The following is a 23135-nucleotide window of genomic DNA, read 5'->3' as shown; positions in this document are numbered from 1 at the left end:
TTCCTAATAATGAAGGTTTTCCACTCCCTTAATCATCTTGGTGGCCCTGCACTGCACTGTTTCAATGTCCTTCCTGAACTGAGGGACCCAGAACTGGACACAATATTCCTGGTGTGGTCTCACCAGGGCAGAGTAGAGGGGGAGAATGACCTCTCTTGACCACTAACCTAAATCTTCATGTCCTTGTTCTCTCTAGTAGACACAGTTAAAAGTAAACTCCTGAGAATCATGGAATATCTCCTCATTTATTAGTGTTTTCTAGAATTAAAGAATATTTCATTGACTCTTGCATTTATGTTGTGAAAGCAGAAAGGTACTGATTATTGGATGAGTCATTAATTTTTCAGGTAGAATAGACCAAATTAATGTTTTCTATATCTCAACATGAAAGTTTATTTGAGGCAACTTTTCCATTATAAAATACAGTTCCTAGTATGATAATAATACTTTTGATGTTATTAAATTTCCCTCAACCATAATAATTATTTGTTTGTACTTAGTTCTAAAAGAAAGTCAGGGGACAGTCACAGAGCAGGAGAATTATGTGCGTCACTGCAAATCTTTGAGAAGTGTACTGACTTGTGACAAGCACAAGTCCTTATGTAGAGTAGGGTGAACTGTGAATTTGAAGAGGCATGAGCCAAGAAAGATGGAGCGGGATTTCTTAGAACTATTCAAGTTATCATGTGTAAAGCAAAAACAGTTCTACAGGAGAGCAGGGAAAAATTTCCAATTCAGAATTGTACAGTGCCAAATTCCAGTGAATTCCAAATACAGCTCTTATGTCCTGTATCAAATTCTTATATGAAAATTTGGGATGCCAGTCTTGATTGGATAGTTGCTAGTCTTATATTAACTCAGTTTTTCTGTAACAAAATATTCAGAGCATGATAAACACAAAGTATGATGAGGGAATATTTGAATAAATAAGTTTCTAGTTTTTTTTTTTTTTCTCTTGCTATTTGGAACTCTGAGATTTCATTCAAGAAAATGTTTGTGAATCCCAAAAACTTACTGAATGATTATCCACCTGCAGCAACAAAACTTTAGGAAATTAGAGATGAGACAAAAGTTAGAGGAGAGATATCAAAGTCATGAAAACATTAATTCATAAGGAAAACATGCCCAGAAGCCAGAATTTGTTTACTGACCAAAATAAGGTGTAGATTGAATTTATATTTATATTCTGATGAACAGTTTAAACAGATATACTCCTTTCCTAAAAAAAGGAAAAAAAGCAAACCCAAACATTTTGAGTCAAACCCAAGGTAGAGTTATGTGCAGTACAAGGCTCGATCTAATCCCAGAGGAGTATCTTAGCCAAATGTATAGACCTGGAACCTTACCAGTACTAGCAAAGAATGTATTTTTCAGTAACAACATTCAGATCAACACTACAAATGTACCATAATTTCAATTTTGTAACCTTTTTCTCTTTGTGGTCTGCAAAATATACAGTAACTTTTGAGCAGGTCCGTTCTGTTCGGCTTCACCAAGCAAATTGTGCTGTAATAGCTTCTATTTGATCTTTCAGTACCTAAAAACTGCCTAGAGGCTACATGTTTCACTTCATTTCATTGGATCAAAGAGAGGGAAGTCTAGGGTTTTCAAAGCACATTCAGATACCAACTGGTGAAAAGTGTTCCTTTGATTTCAGCCATCCAGAACAAGCAGTGCACATTCAGTATGAACCCCATTTGTCACTGCACTCTCTTCCATTTAGTAGTGAATGATTTTTTTTTCCCAAAGTAGCACGGTTATAAATTTGTCACAGACAATTCACTATTTCACTCTGTAGATGTTTAACAATGTTCATATAAATATAGGTTCACATAGATTTGATTTTAATTACATCCTGGGTTTATGCACGTTTTTTTTTTCTAATGAGCAAACTAACTTCAGTATGAGAAGTATTCATGATGTACTCTCTTCTTGATGGTGTTAATTTGAGACACTCATTTGTGATTTTCAGTCCAATAAAAGTTGAACTTGAATATTGTCATGGAGTATTGTTTTGCAAAAGCAGTGAAGGTAGTAGTAATTGCCCTCTTCCCTCTGATGTCTATACATATGTTTAGAAATCATGCTTGGGAGAGTTCTAGCAACTGTGGCCACTCTAGGAACAGTCATATTTGGATCTGAATATGAATGAAAACAGGCTTTTTAATCCAACACCACCTTTTTGAATGAGAAGCCTTAAGATGCCTAAATGAACCTGTAAGCAAACAGTGTAGAAAATGGGCCTTCCCCTGTTTTACTCCAAACTTCTAATTACTTTTTTTTCATTCAAATAGGTGACTTTTCAGTTGTAAGCAGCTATTGTGATTTTCAAATTGTAATGATATTTCAAACTATCTACTGAAAAGTTCAGCTAACAATATTGGGTTTAGATTCTAGGCTAAAATGAATGTTCAGATACCTTCCCTCACAAGTCCTTTAAAAAACTGAACAAATAATGAGAAAATAAACTCCATGAAACAACTCTGCTTTGCCAGAAAGATAACCTGGATGATCAAATACATCTCTGATTCCAGTACAAATTTATGGCTCCTGCTCTTCGTCTCTGAGTACATTCAGCTGACCTTTAACAGTTACTGTACATTACTTTTTAGCTGCTTAAACTGCATAATATCCCAAACTGACATATAGCTTTTAGGGAAATTAATATCCAATAGATTTTTATCAGAGAGGTCAAGGAAATAATTATACAGTGTTGTAAACATCAGTAGGATTTCATTCAGATAAATTTGAAATTACCGCTGGGTTTTATTTTTTTTACTTTTGCTGTTTTGAGCTGTGTGTTACATTTCTTTTGTAAATTTAATCTGTTGCTACTCAACAGGTACTGGGGGCACACATACAGTGTAACCCTTAACACAGTATACTTTTGAAAATGAGTCATGTATAAGAAAAGTAAGATAATTTTTGCATATGTAATTAGATTGAATTAAATAGCTGCCAGAAGAGGATAATTTCCAGAAACTGAGTAGTAGCACCTGCACATCTGAACAACTACTCTTCATCCTGTGAATTTCTCAAGAGTCTGATCTAGTTCAGTCATTTAGTAAATGAGTTAATCACTCAGCCATTCCTACTGGTTTTACAAGAGAGGATGACTTAAATGACCTCAACTATGTAGCTGGAGCAACATCTCATTAACAACTTATTTCTTTGTGAACTGTGTTCCCTTTTCTTCCTTTTAATCCATCACTCCAACATTCTGAATTCTCTAGGAATTAAAAACTGCTGCTGAACTGCCATAAAATAACACATTTTAATAAAATTATTTATTTTGTTCTTCACTATCTTAAATTTCATCTTAGTTGACTCTCCCTGAAGTGCAACTATTGTACCATGCAAAGTGTAAACACAAGGTAGTCCCTAATTCAGACATGGTATTCAGACAAAATCTGCCCCTGTGTTTTTCTAGTTTAATGTATACTCAGGTCTGTGCCTCTTGAGCTAGTACATATTCATATACATACTGGAACACTGTATTACGTAATTGCTGGACATTTATATATAATAAAATGCACCTATAAGCAGATGTTAAAGCTCTTAAGCCCATTGTTCAGGTGTCCTGGTTTTGACTGACACAGAGTAGCTGGTACAGTGCTGTGTTTTGAATTTAGTGAGGGAATGGTTTTAGTGGTTGCTGAGCAGTTGTAGTGTCTTACACTAAGTCAAGGACTTTTCAGTTTCTCAGGTCCTGTCAGGTGAACACAGCCAGAAAAGCTGACCTAGACTGGCTGTTGTGGTTTAGTGTGGCGGGGTTCTGGTGGAGGAGGGGGGGACTGCAGGGGTGACTTCTGCAAGAAGCAGCTAGAAGCTTCCCCTAGGCCTGACACAGCAAACACCAGCTGGCTCAAGACTGGACCTGCTGCTGACCAAAGCCGACCCATCATCAATGGTCACAGCACCTCTGGGAATCACATTTAGGAGAAAAGAAAGCCCACCAGACAAGGGAGTGAGAAAATATAAGAAACTGTGCAAGCACCAAGGGCAGTGAAGAAGGTGGGGGAGGAGTCGCTCCAGGATCCGGAGAGAAAGGTTCCCCTGCAGCCCATGGAAGATGATGGGGAGCAGAGACCTCACCTGCAGCCGTGGAGAGGGCCCCATGCTACAGCAGGTGGACACATATGGAGACACTGTGACCCGTGTTGGAGCAAGCCTCTGCCAGCACTTGCAGCCCGTGGAGTGGGCTGTCTCCCATGGGTGGGTCCCCACATTGGAGAAAGGGAAAGGTGTGAGGAATGCCCCCCCTCATCCTCCAAGCTAAGAAGGAAAAAAACTTGTAAAAAACTGACCAAAACCCCTATTCCCCCATTCTCTGCCCCTCCCTGTGCCACAATGGGGAGGGAGAAGGGAGTGAAATCATGACTAAAAGTAGGTCTGCTAAGGGAGGGGTGGGAGGAGGTGCTTTAAGATCTGGTCACACTTCTCATTACCCGACTCTGGTGTCACTGGGTGTGCAGTGCAGCATCATAAATTAGAGTTTTCTTTCCTTTCTTCTGTGTTGAGTCTGATGTGCCTGTGACACTGATTGTGGAATGATCTCTCCTTGTCCTTATCTCAACTCCTAAGCCTCTCAATATATTTTCTCCCCTGTCCAGCTGAAAAGGAGAATGATAGAGCAGCTTTGGTGGGCGTCTGGCCTTCAGCCAGGGTGAAACCACCACACTGCCCAAAAGGATATTCCATACCATATAACATCATGCTCTGTATGTAACTGAAGAGGGTATCCAGGAAGTGGGATTACTGCTTGGAAACAGGCCGGGCATCAGGTTGTTTGGGTTTTTCCCTTCTGAATATAGTGAGCAATTGCATTTGTGCATCAATACTAATACTAATACTAATACTAATACTAATACTAATACTAATACTAATAATGGAGAATTATTATTATTCCCATTATTGCTATTCTCTTCCTTTGTTATCCTATTAAACCGTATTTATCTCAACCCACTTTTTTTTTTCCCCTAGATGATCAAAGTGACTTATTTGAGGTACTATAAGTCTGGGAGGTAAATGAGTTGTGCTTCACCACTCTTTTCAGACTGCCTAGTTTAACCTAAAAGGCTACTTACATTTTTTTCTTGGCATAGACTAAGTGATTTGCTTCTCCTTCCTATGCCACCTGAAATATGAACACTGAAATAAAAATAACGTTGATTTTTTTTCCTGACAGAATCCAGGATATCTTTCTTGACCTCTGCTTTATAATAGCTTCATCATCTGGATATGTGTTACAGCAGCCTACAGTTACTAAAGTAATCATATACAAAAAGCTATAAAGGTTAAAAGAACCCCACCAAAAAAAAAAAAAAAGAATAAAAAAAGATAATATTGGATTTCAACAAAATGAGTGTGAAAGGTAATATCTCTCTCTCTTTATCACACTTCAGTCTCATGTTAAATGAAAGCATATGTAGTCTCACAGTCCAATCTAAAGATCAGTGAGGTCAGTATGGTCTTTGGTAGTTTCTGTGAGCTTTTGTTTGAAGAGTCTCAATTAAACTGTCTCTAATGTACAAAGTCTAGGGTCTTGGAAAAAATTTTGGACCAGTGAATTAACAAATATATTTTATACCACAAACTGCAAACAATTTTTGAAGGTATTTAACTATCCAGCCCTGCAGTTGTGTTACTTAAGCAAGTACTCAAATGAGAGACTCAGCAGCAACCACTAAGGTCTGCTCTCTCTCCTGATCTTAAATCCCAGCATGTTATTCAAACATCCCGACTAACACTTATAATAAATTACCTCATATCCAGAAAGTTTTTATTGTAATTAGAGTTAGGGTTTGTGACAGGTGAGGTGTTCACAAAGTAATGCGATACATTATTTTATCAAACTTTACACACTTTATAATCATTATTAATTTTATTACCTGAAAGAAATATCTTTTCAGTTTCAGCTGTTGCCCATAACTAATAACAGATCAATGACAAGTCAGCAGATTTTAAGTCTTTACGGCACTTTGATTCCTTTATTTTGATCCCTTGCGTAAAGGGTTCTTGTTTTCTGGAGAGACAGTGTATGTCAATATGGGCTTCTTTATGTATTAAACTTTAAGCTAATACCTATCCCCTCCTTCTCTTTTCAAGGCTATCACCCCTTTAGTCTCATAGAATTTTCTGGTTATAGAGATTATAATTTTGGATTGTTAGGTCAATGGGGATGAGAATACCAAATGAATATTAGAAAAAAGCAATAGATAGATGGGGATCCAGAAGACTGGAGATGCCAGGTGGACCTGGGAAATAATGGTCACTGGAGAAGGGATTAGTATAGAGAAATGCTATACCCAAAATTTCAGCTAAGAAATATTTCCAGCAGTGAAAATCTGAAAGGGGAGATGTTATGCAGTATGAGCCAATGACAGAGGGTTTTTTAAGGCATTGCAATGCATAATTTTTAGAACAAATCGTGATAAAAGATTCACCTTTACAAAGATCAATTTGATCACAGTATTACCTCACAAAATAGGTTTTATTTTATTGAATTCCTTTCAGTATATGAAGATTATATTGTTATCTATATAGATTGATCATACACAGTTTTCAATAAGCATTTTGTTCTTACGTAGGTTTACTTACTTTACATGTACCAGGTATATTACTTAGAATTGCTTTTGCTATCCCAGTGGTGATAATCTCTTCCAGTAAAATGTTTGTGAGTAGTGACATAAAATATCTGACAGTCATCTTCTGTCATGACATTTGAAAGTAGAGCTCAGCTGCATGTTTTCCATAAAACTGATTAGCAACAAAGTTTAAGAGATATATGTGTATTTTTACCAGGACTGGTACATAGAACATTAAAAAAAAAAAAACCCACAACAAACTCAACAATATTTTCTTTTCATTTGACAAATAGTCTACACAGAAAGAAAATGCAAGTTGATTTTTACAGATGTTTCATATATAAAGATATAATTTGAAAACATCTTGGGAGTTTGGAAACAGAGAGAAAAGAGTTTTGAAACATTTCATTTGAAGCAATTAGTATAACGAAAGTGAAGCCAGGTATAATGTCTGTAGGAACATCAGCATGGGCATACTTATTACAGAAAAATGGATACACAGAAGAGGTTTGTACGTGTTAGAAGGCTAGAGATGCAATTCAACTTCTTGGTGAGGCATGATGATGATGAGTATATTAAAGATAAATTCCAATATTGCAATATGCAGTTTTGTTGCTTTTAAAATACATCTGTTGGCTTTCAAAATGATGACCACAAGTTAAAAAAATCTATTAAAAATTATCTTGATTTTAAATCTAGGAAGAGCTAACTACATATTATCACAACCTAGAACCGTATATAAATGATGATAACCATAATTAAAAGATAAGTTCACAACCTAGTGATAAATTACATGTTTAACTGTTTAGTAACTGAGTTTCAATCTTTCATTCTAGATAGAAAGATTGAAGTAATATTTTTATGGTTTTTATCATAGGCTTTGTATCCCAATCAGCATCCCACAAAGCAAAAGAAGCTTATAATTTTTTTCAGCAGATTGCAGATCGAGATGAATGGGTTACTTACAAAACTAGCACAGTTTGTTTCATGTGTATATAAATGACCAACCATTCTGCTCTGAGAACCCCATGTAAATGAAACAGTAGAGAAGCGTCATATCATAAATCTACCAATTCATTTTATGGTGATAATCTTGTTTTGCTTCTAGCATTAGACATACATTACAGTGTTGGTTAAATAAAAATAGTGACATTCAAAATTCTGAGTCATTAAAAGTTACAGAAAATACTAGATTTCTTAAAACAGTATATTAACTTTGTCTTGGTTAATTTCCTCTATTTTCCTTCCTTTCTTGACCATTTACCAAAGGGTACCAGCTTCATACTTTACAGTAATTACAATAGATAAGTAAGTGGGTTTGGTATTTTTGCAACTTGAGGAGTGTGTTCCCTTTAATGTTAAAGTGAGAAGCACCAATGTGCACTGTACAACACCATGACATATTATATTAATGGTACCATACCATTACCATCCTTCAGTAGCATAGGCCTGATAAGCCACAGAAGCATCATAAGCATCCAGAAAATGCCTCCATGAGTGCAGTATCACACAAAGATACCTTGCAGTCCACATTAAGCACTACAATGGCCCCTTACTGTCCATTGGTGACGGGTCATTTAATAAACGCTAAGCCTCTGCTGAGACTAAGCTTGTGTATCCCAGGACAATGAAAAACACTTTATAAATATTTTGCCTTTCCTCAATACTTGCTCCAAGCTACAAAATGTTCAGGTTTGAACCAAAAGGATTCAGTTGTGCTGCAAGAAATAGTTAAGTATTTTTACTTTGCTGAACCTTCCTGTATTTTTTAAAGCTGGAAGAGGAAATGTGTGACAAAGCTTACTTTATGATTTGGATGTATTCTCTGGAGACCTATGATACTGGCTTATTGAGAAATATATAGGTTATTCAAACAGATATGTGTACTCTGAAGTTACTTTTCTTGCCAACATCAGTTTCTAGGGTTCTATAAACTTTAATTTTTAAATCTCTAGCCCCAGATACTGTTGTTAGCGATAAGTACTCTATTCTTTCAAGTCTGGTTTATAATCTCTTTACAGATTGCACAGTCTTGGCACAAGTAGGTTACAATGATTGTTATTGCATTGTTAAATGTTCAGTAAGGTCACTTTCCAAATTTGTTATTTTTGTTTGTTGAATTTGGACTTGCTGTAGGACAGCAAAACAAAGCCATGTTAAAACACTGAGGCAGGTGTCTGTGTATCCTTTGTACATTGCAAGAGAGGTTTGGCTTAATGTTTCCTCTTTTAATGTGTCGATTACTTTAGGGCAGAGGCTCTGCACGTTTCCCATTCTTTTCATTGAGATCTTTATGGTTCAGACTTAGCAAGAGGTCCTGAGAAAATTTATTCCAGAGATGTATGTATAATGCGATCAATACTGGTGGCAATGACAGTGAGAATTCTTGAGTAAGCACAGTCTTCTTTGAATCTCTTGGGTCCCAATAAATTACCCCACCAGCATTCATGTAATACTTAAACTATATACTGGATGAAACAATATCCCATTCATAACATGAAAACAAATACATGAGAGAGAGATATCTTGAGGAGTGTGAGCAATTCCCAATCAAATCACTTAGAGGAGACACTTCTTTGAGAAAGAATCCAGATGCCTCTTATACTTCTAATGTTTCTGTGTTACATTTATCCCCAAATTAAAGGAAATTCCTAGCTAGCTTGGGCAGAGGACTAATATGCCGTTCAAATCTTGCTCAATGTGTGTGGTCCTGGACAAACAACTTAGTCTCCACTCGTCACCTTTAATCCAACTTCTTACCGGGTTAGGATTGTAAAAGCCTTGCAAATAAGGAGCTTGGGTACTGTATTTTTCTAAATCTACATAGCTGTAATAGTGAATGTCCTAATGAAAAAATTTAACTCATGTTTTCAGGGTTTTCTTTGTCACTGTGGTCAAAACTTAGTTTTTCCTTCAGTGGAATGGAAGTAATTCAAAACCCACCTGGATATGTTCCTGTGTGATTTTAGTCTAGGTGTTCCTTCTCTGGTAGGGGGGTTGGACTAGATGATCTCTCAAGGTCCCCAACTCCTAATGTTCTGTGATTTTGTGATAAAGAGATAAAAGCATTTGCTTGAAAACTTCACAGTTCCACCACTGCACAAAGCTATTTGTACCATGTACCAAATGGCAGAGCTCAACTAAGACTGGAAAAATCTCTGCTATGGACTGTAATCCTCTATCATCACTGAGAGAGATAGGAGAAAAAAAAAAATCCCACCCCTACAGATGTCAGCACATCATTCCCTATCCTTCTTCAGAGGCGGGGGTGTGGGTGGAGCACATGAAAACACCTATGCAGGCCACTGGTCTCAGTTAACTAACCCCAGCCTTGTGACCCTAATACAAGTCAGAGTTTTGGGTTAATTTTGGGGTTATCCCTAGATTCTGTGTCGTACAGTTTTATTAGGTAGGTATATGTCTGCAGTGTTTTACGTTTTCGGCAACATCTGCATTTCAGTGAGGATTACATTTACCTATACAAACCCTGAAAGCTTACAGACCAGGTAACAAACAATTATTATGCTTTTTTTAAACAAAGGTATTGCTTCTTTCTCTGCTGAACACCTACCAGGAGGTTTTGAAGCTCCATTGAGTCTTCTTTGATTCAGATTGTACATCACTGTAAGTCTAATAAGCACTGTAAGTGCTAATAAGCACTGTGAAGAAATTTGTGGAAAAAATTGTTTTGTCAACGGGATGTTTAGGGAAGAATACAGACAGGCCTTAACCACCATTTCAGTTACACATCTCACATGCCTATGGATGGTTACTTATGTCCTTTTCCTCTGTGTTTATAACTTAGTTTTACATGGAAAGGGCTTACAGTGGGGGACATTTATATATAAATTATGCTGTTTATACTTTGACTTTCTGTAAACAGAAAAAAATTACTCCTAGAATTAATAATTCCGCTCTGGAATACACAATGCAGATATGCTGCACACAGGAATGTTGCTTATTAAATTAACATTAAAGCAATTATCTCCGGTATATCTCTGAAGATTTTGGAACATAGTATAATAATAGCTTATCTTCTCCATTAAATTCAACTGTGGCCCATTTAATCTGACAATGTAAAAATCAAAAATAAGCAAGTTACCTGAAAAAAAAATATTTTCCCTCTTCACAGAGAGACCTTTCTGCCATGTCCTGATTGCATTTGAACACGTGTTTTACTCATGCTAGAAAGTGCTAGATAAAATGCTGGAAATTCAGTGAAAGAAATCTGGGATAGGTTTACTGTCAACTAACATGATAAATTTGAAAGCTGGAAGCAGGTCTCTTCCCTTCTTTCCACTATTTTACAGTATGTTTCTAATTAGGTTAATTTTAATCTTAATCAAGAAAATATACATTGAGTTGGGAGAATGCAGATTGTTGTGCAATACTTTTAAGAAGCAAGAAAGATGAATATGGCTGCATATGGACAGGCAGTTCAGGGAAATATACCTGGCAGGGCTTCTTACTGCTCAGAAAAGTGTATTCTTTGCAGAGGTGTCTGCTCTCTGCCTCTATTCTGACTTCCTTTGAAGCTGAAGTACTGGCAAGTACGTGGGCTGGGTAGCTGCTGTACTTGAGATTGGGGGTTGTTTGGTTGGTTGGTGGGTTTTTTTAAATCTTATTGTGGTTCACTCATTAATTCAAACCCTCTTCAGCCCCCAAATGTGTAAGAACTCTCCAAAGTCGTCTTCTGAACAGAAAACTGGAAAAGTATTAGATAACTTGGATGCCTGTTTTCAGGTCAAAATCAGCTGAGGGATTTGAATATGTAGGAAGATTGAAGCAAGTTATGTATTCATTAAAAGTCAAGGAAAAGCAACAGAAATAGTTCTTAAACTGAATCACTTAAGGGAAAATTTTGTATGTTTTCCATGGACCCTTATGCCTATAAATAATTCATGCCCTTCTATTTTTATAATGTTTTTTATTTCTTTCTCTGAAAATGTTTTTTATGACCAGGTCATATGGTCAGAGTTATCCTTTAATGTCCTTTAATGTATTTTTTCACTTTATCATTTTTCCATTTTGCTCAGGAATACATTAGCCTTTGCTACTTACCCTTGAAACATCTACTTTAATGCAGACTTTGAAGAGAAAATGGACAGTGAAACATGAGTTGCATCATACATAGTGGTGGGATAAATTTCACCTGAAAGATTGAAAATGTCCAGGAAAAAAAATCTTACTTTTGGCTTACGTGTAATTTCTTAAATTGCCATCTAAGTTAACTTTATATATAACAGAGTTCAGACTTCTAACAGTTCAAATATCAGCCCATCCTCCCTCCCTTCCTCTCTTCCTCTCTTCCTCTCTTTCTCTCTTACTCCCTCCCTTCCTCCCTTCCTTCCCCTCCCCTCTCCTCCCCTCTTTTCTTTCCCCTCTTTCCTCTTCCTCCTGTCCTTCCCTCCCTCCTGTCCTTGGAATTGCTGATTTGAGAATATAGCAGGAAAGTATAATGTTATGGTGGTCATGAAATAGGACTCCTCAAGCTCCTTCCTACTCTTCTATAAAGCTTACCCCTTCCAGGGAGTGAGACATCTCAGATCATTCATATTTCTGTATATCCAGCCTTGTAAAACTGTTCTTTAATAGTCTCTCCCATGTATGAGCTTTGAATATATTTCCTATGACAAGTAACAATGCATAGAAGTTCCTATGAAATCAACGTGAAATTTCCACAGGGGAGCTTCAAAGTCATGGATCCATAACAGTACGTTCCAAAACCAAATTTCAAACCATCCCCAAATGTGTATCCAAATGAAAAACTTAAACTTTCAGGTTACTAGAGTTTTGAAAATAGATCACAATTTTATTCCAGCCATTTTTCTGGGACAAGACTCCAATTGACACTGAAGGATGCCTCAGTGATGACTTTGTTGGTCCCTCTAGAAAGCCAGGCTATTCAGAGGAGTTGCTAGTATTCCCTTGTATGTATACATACATATGCATTTATTTATTTATTTAAACAGTGCTGCCTTTCCAACCTCAGGAGAGTTTTCCTATATTAATTGCCTCTGTGCTTAGAAGCCTCCAATTATTAACCTGCAGGTGTCTCTAATCACTGCATATTCCCATTGGGTTTAGACTGAGGGCTATTAGCTAAGGTGGTTAAATACAACACACATTATGTGGGTTTTGTTTACTGTTTTATCCCTGAATTAGGCTTCAAAGACTCCAGAAAGCAGTCATCAGCAATCACTTCTTTCTATTAACTGCAGTGCCTTGGAACTCATTTTCCTCCTTCCCTTCTTTCTCAATGAAATATTTGAAGACTCTATGTAGGCTAAAGCATGAAGAGTTTTGCAAACATTTTTCCATAGACTTGAACTTGGAACACAGTTTAACCATCCAACACTTCTCCTATTGGAAGCCATAAAAATCCCACTTGGGAAGCATACGCTTTTTTACTAAAACTGCAGAGCTGGAGTATTTGGAAATGTAAGGAAACAGTGGACTCTCTTCATTTGTATGGGTTTATCATGGCTTACTCAGCAGTAAAATTGTATCTAATTATGTTGGTACTAGACTGAATCTCTTTTAATTGATTAATTATAATTCACATGTAGATTAACAGCTTTTAAAGGTCAAAACCTTTCAAATTGCATTGAGTACTTGTTTATCTCTCCCTGTGCTGTGTAAACCTGGTATTCTATTGCAGTCTGAAAGCGACACCATAATTACAGATTTGGAGGATGACAAAAATTGATTAGCAACCAAGGCTGGTTAGGAACAAAGGAACTGGGTCTGGTTATTCTTCTGTTGTTTCTCCTGAAAAGCACAAGCTCTGACTGTATGTTAGGGCATGAGATTTTGACAGGCTAAGGTGCTTCGGAAGTGAGAAAGCACTATTGAAATGAAAAGTGTAACTGGTTATGAGGCTAGCCCGCTACGATCAAATATATATTATTTCTTTAAATTCTGAATAACATGTGATGCTGGTATTGCTACTTTTTGAACAAGTTGTATACTGATGCAATATTAGGTAAACAGTGGTTAATCTAACAGTCCATTGTACTTCTTTGTTCTTCCTCTCACTCAGGTGCTAACACAGAGCACTATTTTTTGTGCATGTCACACCAAGGGCCCCAGAATTAGTTGAATAAAACATGTTATTTTCACCTGCTGGAAATATCTTCAATGTTTTCTGAACTCTACAAGAACCATGTGATTGTTATCACATTTTTAAAGTGCTCTAAGTGACAGATAAAAATGAAAAATACCAAAGTTTTCATTTGTGGTGGAAATGAAAATGCATTTTTCACAATATGAAATTTGCCCTTACTACTAAGAGAAGGACTCCTAATTCTTTCCTCCTCTGCGCTATGATATAGGAAACCAGTAGTTTGCTGTTGCTAGGTATTTGACATGTCTTGTGATAAGATTAGCTTTCTGTATTTTTGAGTTACTGTTTTTGTGACCTCTGATATTCCATTGAAATAGAGGAAATTTAAAGCTGAATAATGTTATTCTCTTTAAGCAACATGAAATGCCTCTCTGGAGCACTATTTCTTGTTTGTTAATTTGCCAGCAGAAACTGAATATCCATTCCTGAAATAGTCTATTTTGCACAGAAGAAATTAAGGAGGCAGAGAAAGTAATTTGGTTTTGGGTGCGCAATTAAGGAAACAATACAGTTTCTCAGGGAAAAGAGAAGACGGAGTCCAGCGCAGCTGATGGGAGAAGGCAGACCTGGAGGGAAGGGCTGTCTTACTTCTAGGTCTCAAGCCCCATTTTCTGAGCAATGTTTGCATCTGAGATGGCCAGATCCTTGCAAAGGGGACGATGCCATGCAAATTCCCAGTTCTGTCAATCCCTGTCTTTCTCCAAAGAGTGTACTCCTTTCCTGCACTGGAAGAGAAACACAGTTAGTCGAACACCACTGTGTAAAAGATAATCAACGTTATCTATGATTATGTACATGTCTTGTTTGTCTATATTCAGTGAGGTTCTTTTCATGCTACTTTTCTTTTATAGGCTGAACACTACTGAACACAGTTTATATGGTTGTCCCATTCTGTTTTGGAAGTGATTATGACTGTGGAACACCTTAAATATGGAGATACATGTATATGGGTTTTTTATAGATAGATAGATAGATAGATAGATAGATAGATAGATAGATAGATAGATAGATAGATAGATATGTATACACACTGTGAGTCAAGTAAAATACTTATTGACAGGACTTGAAAGGTGTCAAGATTCATCCCTGTTGAGCTGGGTTTATTACAGACAGGTATCCTTACCACAACTCAGATTCTAGTGCTAAAAAACGTTTTTTGATGAAATCTTATCCTCATTGAATTTCATGTCAATTTTTGTGAGACCTGGCTTTCACGGTTTAAAAAAAAAATTGCAGAAGGAGCAATAAGTTAGTGAAAAGGTAGAACAGTAAGTATAAATACACCTTGCAAGAGCAAGGAGTAGGAAAAGTGGAGTGACGTCACAATAGCTGTGAAGTCTACTTAAAGCTATTTAGATAGTTTTTCAGGGCAGGACATACTGTGAATATTTCCGTCACTCAGAAATTAAAAGAAGATAAAATATTAAAGCCAGAGGAAGTGATAAATTTCAAAGGGAGTTTTTACATGTTTAGTAAATTTAACACTCAGAAGGATGTTGCATAGAAGATATCTGTAAACAGTAGGAAAATATTTATAAAAATGTTTTCATTCACTACACAGAGCAAAAGACACATAGAAACTGTGAGTCACTGACAAGTTTGCACTCCATTTATTTCTGGATGTTCATTGTCAGCCCACTTTTTACACAGAGGCAAGACAGCCAACTCAACAACAATAAACAAGTCAAACACCAAAAAACCTGATCAACAAAAAAGAAACTGGTGTGTCCAGTGCGGGGAAAGCTTCCACCTGTCTTATGCAGCGGTGCCAGGGTAGCCACCACAGGGCCAGCTATCCCTGCAACCCCTCAGCTGCTCCCCAGCACTCCCAGCGTGGTTTCCCTGATGGTCCCCCTCCCTGAGCAAGGCATTAAATATAATGCTCCATAAAAACGGAATTTTTGCAAACATTTCAGACCCTTTCCTTTCATCCAGTGCTAAATACTGCATTGCTTTCTGAGAAGACTGTATTAAATTCCCATCCTGTCTGAAAATATCATCAGTTGAGGCATCGTACAAAGCATATGCAACACCATTATTTCTGATAGTGGTGCTGATTATATAGTATATAAATTTAATCTTCGTTCATCTGGCTGGTATAACAATGAAATCAATTTAGAAGTCAAAATTGTCAGCAACTTGGCAGAACAACAGTAAACATGTAAGCAAGATTGGCAAGGGAACTTTGAGATATTAAGAAAATGTGCAATTAAACAACATTAATCCTCACTTTCTTTATAAGCTCTTCCCCTTCTAGGCTCCCTGGAATTTAATTTGGCTCCGGCTCAAAGGAGTTATGAATGGAAGTAATTTAAAGATGGATGGATGTTAATTTAAAGATGCCGTCATTTTCAAACAGAGCAGGGTACTGAAGTGTAAGAAAATGTATAAAGAAGATAGTCTGTAATCAGCAAACACCAGTCAGGCAACAATTTGATAAGTTGATGAGAAAGAGGCATGGTGTTTCTAATAGCCTTTAGTCGCTACCAAATACGGCACATTTGATGAGCTAATTTCTGCTATGGTACACAAAGCAGATTTTCTAAATTCTATGACACAATTGTGTATGTTTATACCGTAAATGGAGATTATTTTTTTTTAAATAAGAGTAATATCAATATTACTTCCACTAAGCAGTAATGTAAATTGTTTAATATATAAACATTAGCGTGAATTGGAAAATTAATTAAAAGAACAAGTCGCTATAATTATGATAAATAAAGCTTATCTTTATTGCTAGCATGCTTCTCCAAGCAATCTGTCTAAATGAGAGGAAATTATATACCATCAACTTTCCCAAGAGCTAAAGTCTCATTTTAAGAATCAGGTATGCTACACTGAAATAAGACAAATACCTGCTTACTCGGTATCATGTTTTAAAGAGGATAGTACAGAGAAGCTGAACCTGTTTTGCCACCTGTCCTGCACATACACAATACAGTTCCTGTCCCGCTTAGGTCAGTGACTTCTGTCACTGAATTTCACTTGCTATGTCTAATTTAGTCAGATTTCTATGCCATGGAAGCTAGTTATTATACTCCAATGATAACGTAGATGCAACCGTTAAATATGCAACACTTTTCAAATTGGGCTATTTGACTTTGTTTGCTGCTGTGGAATATTTTAACCCTAGCATTCTCAAATAATATCTATTCTCATGTTCACCAGGCTCTGATCGTCACTTTGAGAGAAAAAAAGAAGTCAACAATATGTTCTTACAATTTGCTGAGCTATTAGATAATGTATCTGTCCTCCCTTTTCTGGGTGAGCTTGAATCTCTCTTCTCAGTAACACGTTTATTCACTGTATTGAAAGGCAGTGAAATATTTAATTATTCTTACTATTATTGAGAAAAGAAACATTGTGCTAAACTACATGTGCTGGATGTCATTGAGTTCTTCATTGGTGCTTTAACCCAGTGACTCTGGTGATCACATTTTATAACTTCCAAAACCCATGTTCTGAGTTCAGGTGTAAAGAAAAACGAAGTCGATCAGAAGCTTTTTGGGGAGATGTGTGGGATTAGAAGAGAATAAATAGAAGTAATCAAAGCAAATTGATGGCCTCATTTTGGTACTGTGCTAGTCTGGTGCAGCCATCAGCAACTTCTCTCCTCCTGAACTGGACCTTCCATTGGGCCAGTCTGTTTGTGCTTGGTCAGGATCTCAATTTGTTCTGCTGATATTCTGTATTCTGGTACACAGTTATGCTGATGGGGAAATTAGGAATATATGCAAATGAAATTAAGGTTATTATTACTTATGTCATCTCAGTTTCATAATCATATAGTGAAATTCCATGTTATGTTGAAATAGAACCTGTGCTCGCAGTTACTGTTCCATACCAGAACAGTTGCATTAACTGGGATGTGGTCACCGTCTGGGCACTCCTTCCCCCACACAACCTCCCCCTAAGAGCAAACAAACAAACAAAAAAACCAACCAAACAAAAAAAGCTTTATCTCATATATCTGGGAAAAACTTGTCTCCATGTTTTAATCAGTGCCAGAAATAGAGGAAGATGCTGGTTTATTAGTTAATTGTCTACCATAGTTGTTCACACATGCACATGTGGCATGCTGAAAATCTTGCCATTGTCAATTGTTGAAACCCTTCAAACTCATTTTTTCCACTGTTCGACTTCTCACAATATTTTAAAAAAGGTGTGAAAATTTCATCCTAAAATCACTTGCAGGCTACACATTATAAAATGAATAGTGTACGTTTTAGTTCTTGCCTTATTTCACTTTACAAAGGAGATACCAAACATATATAAATTTCTTGTATTAGTGCCTGCAAAGATTTCTTTGGCAGAGATTGCACTACTGCTTTAAAAAAACAGTGTCTCTTTCTTAGTTGTCTTCGCAACAGCACTGAAGTTGGTTAGACAAGATTTGCAAATTATCCATCTAGAACATACTTGCTTATTGGTAAGATGCCTCAGTGTTGAGGTTCTCTGTGTCTAAGACAACTCTTATCATTTACCGGACTTATTCTGACTTCTAATTGCAGTATTCTTGCTAAAAATATAGAAAGACAGCATCTCTCTCTACAAAAGCATTTACTACAAATAAATTCTAATTAGTAAGCAAAGGTTTTCTACAGGATGCTTACTATATTCAAAATAGTCGCTCTTTTCCCTTTGACTTTTTTGGGGTTTATTTGGGTTTTTTGTTTGATGGGTTTTTTTTTATTCTGGAAGAGAATCATAAAGCAGATTATTTTTACTTTTCCTGCAAAAATTGAATAAACCTCTGTGAGACTTGTGTCATTTCTTTTTGAATTTACCTCATAGGTAAGATGTGTTTGCCATTATTGGTTCTTATGATGAACTCGCAGTAAAACTTTCAGGAAACAAATTTGTTTACCACAAACTTCTATACATGACTGTTGTGATTCTGTTAAATTAATGAAATAAAAACAAAGGCCAGATTCCCACCTGAAGTAATAAAGAATCAGCTTCCCACCATATTTTTCCACTGGGGAACCAATCTTTTAAAGGGGAGGTGAAATCTGAGAGCCTCATAAAATTTGTGGTCATTTAAAAACCTTGCATGTGCCAAGCTAAATGTGTTAGCCCTAGTGTCTTGGTGAAAATCCAAATTAAATATTTATATTCTGTGTACCTGAGATCTCTCTGATTTCATTTAAATATTCTTTCTTTCCTTATTGGCACCCATCCAGTATAGTTGCTGTATCTCACTAGTGGTTTTGGGCTTCTCTGTGGTAGTCTATTTCCTTGTGAACATACAGACTATGTAAGTACAATGCATGTAAAGGAATTAAGAAATTTCTATCTCTTTTGGCAATCCAGTGAAACTGTTACATAAAGGAACAAAGGAGTCAAAAAGAAGAACTGTGATGGTAGTTCAAGGAGCAGTTCTGATCTATATCGCCTCCTTGGAAGTATTACCACTATGGTGGACAGTGGCAGCAGGTCAGAGCCATTACTTAAGATTCATTGGGAAAAAAACCAACGCTCCATGTTACATGCCAACTAGCTGACGGGAATGCACATCATTATGAAATGTGAGATTTTCACCACACCCTGCCAGACAAGTGGGGAAGGTGCCCAGTGACAGGTTTTGCAAGGCACGGGAAGGTACGGGAGAAAATGCTAAATTTCCACTGATGCATAGGTTTTATCATATTCCCCTGGAGACTAATGGTCAGTTTAAATCCTGGTGGATGAATGTTTCCATCATCTGTATTTTTTTAAGATTCTCAGATCAAATGCTGGGACTGCAGCTGCACTGCAGGCAGTGAGGAATGGGGCTGGGAGAGAGTGGTTTCACATCCTGATCCCAGCTCCAGTGGCAGCCCTTGGCAGTGTCATAAACTGGGTTATTTAGGTATGTATCCATGGATCTACTGCCCTTAATATAGGTGTAATAATACTTACCTCTCTTTCAAAAAGAACAGCATAAAGCCTAGTAGCCAGTGCCCATGGCATTCTGGTTATTTCCATGTTAAAATGCCAACAATGAATTAAACACTTCAGATTTAAACCAGTTTTTCCTGTGAGAAAGGGTTTTATGCTGTTCACACATCTCAGTCGTCTGAGTAGCTAAGTAAACAGTAAATATAGACATGCACTTCATAAAAATAATTTGTTTTCATGATAAAAAACTCATAGAAAGAGTTGGAGAGAAATATTTCCTTTCTATATAGCAACATAGTGCTGGTTTATCCAGGCTCAGTCTAAAACAGAGGACAATGAGATATATAGATAGCTAAGTAGGTAAGTAGGTAGATAGATAGACAGACAGACAGCCACACACACACATAGATAAAAATAATAATTGTTAAACTCAGTTTCTAATTATACAGCAAGTGTCTGGAATATGGAGCATTATTACTTTGAATTATGTTTAGTAATGTAAATATATATGAGTTGGCTAATATATGTGGACATTTATCTTAATAAATTAATAACTTTGAATGGGAAAAGACTTCAAAAATTATTTAGATGAAAACGTGCAGAAGTAAAATACATTCAAGAATATTATTTAATCCAAATACGTCAATTTTGTATTTATCTCTATTTTAGATGTCATTTCAAATTATCTAGCACAGAAGCAGAGGCTCTGTAATACTCACGGGCTGTTTTCTATACTGTCCTACAAATATGGACACAGGAGAAGGAAAGACACAGACCTCAGTGCTTCCTATCCCCTGCTCTGAATTTCTGAGCATGCTGATGTGGCTTTTCTGCAACAGAGAGCAATGTGGTTTCACCGGTGTAGAAACAGCCCAAGATCAGAGATTGGAAGGAAAGAGAGATTTAGGATCTAATAATAAACAGCAGCTAAAATAAGAAAAAAAAAATATATGAAGAATCCTTTCCAGAACATTTTATTTTTTAGTTGAATTAAAAGTTTGGTTTGAAATAGTCATCATTAATGTCTTTACATGTTAGTGTTTTTTCTCTGCCCTGGCCATTGTAAGTAGTGTTGGTGAGGTATACAGCTGAAATGTGATGCAGACCCCACCACGCTTTAAGTAACAGAGGATTCTTTGGGAGAGTGTTACTGCATGTAATTTGTGGATTTGTGCCAGAAACTGTGGAAACTTTAGAAGAGTGCCTTTTGCCTTCGTGTGTTATTTCCGCTGCCTAGAAGAACACAATTCATAGTAATTCTAAAAAGGGCAACAGGGATAATTGGGTTCCCGCTGCTACACGTGTTTATCAGCGTGCTACTGCCAGATGTAGGACATATGCTACAAACGGTCTTCCTATCCCCAGATGGAAAGAAAAAAAAACCCCAACCACCCAAACCCCTTAGCTTTCCCCACCTCCTTGCAGACATCTTAGTACAGCTCTGGGACTAAAGCCAGGAAGGTTTTCTTAGCTTTGATACCCAGACCTCCTAGATTAATGCTTTTATTCAACTGATGGTTGCACAGGAGAGATTGTTTTAAGTTTACACATGGAATAAAAAGGCACGGCTCTGTGTGAGAAATTTAGAGACTCTGTGTGGTGTTTAGATGTGTACATAAAAGTTTACACAGCTCATGCTTTCCATGTGCCTAGTGAGGACTGGATGACAGTTCAAATTTCGGTATTAGATATTTTTTACATTGGGAAGTGTTGCTTGACTGGAGTGTTTGCTCAACATGCAAAAACAAAATTTATTTTCTACTTCAATCAAAATAGAAACAGTTGAAAAGAGAAAAAATAGGGTTTTTTTCAGGATTTCACTGGACTCAAATGAAAAAGTTGAAGCTTTTTTTAAAATGCATATCAGTAAACTTTCAAATTAAGTTTTATATTATTAAAAATAAGAAAAATGTTTCAATTACTTAAAAAAATACATTTAGGAATTATTCTCCTTAACTAAGTCATCGAGAATCTCTGCCAATCCAGCTGCACTTTAATTGTATTGTATAACTTAACCAAAGTCATTTAATCTTACCTCATGCCTTTCTTTTGCATCTGCAGAAGCAAAAATCCTGTCATGCTGTGAAGTTAGTGAAGTAGTCCGATATCATTACACAACAGATACAAAACACATGATGGTAAAAAAAGGAATTGTCAGCTTCCTGTATGTGGAGTAGCACGAACCGTGCAAGGTTTACTCTCTGTTAACAGACTGTATACAGTCGGTATCATCTGAAAAAACGGTTGATAACATTAATTTGTTTAGTATAGGTCTCTGCACAGCCTCAGGTATGAAGCTAAACTTGTGTAGCAAACAAAAATTACACTCCGGGCATAGAAATATTCACAGTCAGTGGAAAAAAATTGGATTGAGGAGTGATATGTAGGTAGAAGCTGAGGCAAAAGTACTCAGTGGTGATTAGGAAGTAAAGGATGAGTGTTCTGAAAAAATATGAACAACTAAAAAAAAATGTAAGTGGGAAAGCTAATGCTGTAATAAAATGGAGCAGTTGGAGGTCAGGAGGTAGTGGGAGATAGACCCTGTATCGCTCCAGGGCAGTGGGATAATGAAGCAAGAAATGTTGCTTCATTTTTTGTTTCATTACTATTTCCCTCCAGATAACATTTCTGGATAGACAGTTTGTGATTCGAGTGCATGGAGATATTTTTGTTAACACAAATGTTAAACAAAATGTTTTGAAAATGCCAAGGCAGTTTAAAAAGACACATAGTGTATGGACACAATTTATTTCCCAAAATGTATACAATTGGCAAATATGGGTCTGATTCATGTAATAGGAAGAGGCCAATAAGGTTTGTCATTATGGTTTAGCCTCAGATGGCAACTAAGCGCCATGCGGCCACTCACTCCTGCACCACCAGTGGGATGGAGAAGGGAATCAAAAGAAAAAGGTTAAACTTGTGGGACGGGATAAGGACAGTTTAACAGGACAGTGAAGGGAGAGGAAAATAACAACAGTACTAATAAATGAGTATTTAAAGCAGGTGATACACAATGCAGTTTGCCCACAGACCAGAAGTCTATGCCCGGACTGTCCCTCAAGGAGAGACCCTCCCTCCCTTATATACTGAGCATGACATCATATGTTAGGGAATATCCCTTTGCCTAGTTTGGGACAGCTGCCCTGGCTGTGTTGTCTCCCAACTTATTGTAAAAATTATCTCTATGCCAGCCAAAAACCAGGACAGATTTTCTTTAAAGATCAAATGAAATTTATTTACCTTTTTTATACAATACAGTATCTCTACAATAAGTGATTTATGTTCACTTTACATTTAATATTTTAGAATACCATTTTTAAAACAATGTAAAGAATTTGTTGTCTAAGTAAATAATAATATACCTTCACAATGCTGTGAATGTTGACTCAAGGAACAAAACTGTTTCCCAAATGAAGCTGAGGAAAAAAACACTAAAAACCCCAAAAGCAACGTTCTTCCACAAAAACCTACTTTCTGATGGTTGCACATCTATTCTTTTTAAAATAAGAAAGAGTCTTGGGAAAGTGCTTTAAAGCTCT

This window comes from Gallinula chloropus, assembly GCF_964237585.1.
Source record: "Gallinula chloropus genome assembly, chromosome: 1".
Lineage (NCBI taxonomy): Eukaryota > Metazoa > Chordata > Aves > Gruiformes > Rallidae > Gallinula > Gallinula chloropus.
Note: the sequence above shows the minus strand (reverse complement) of the source record.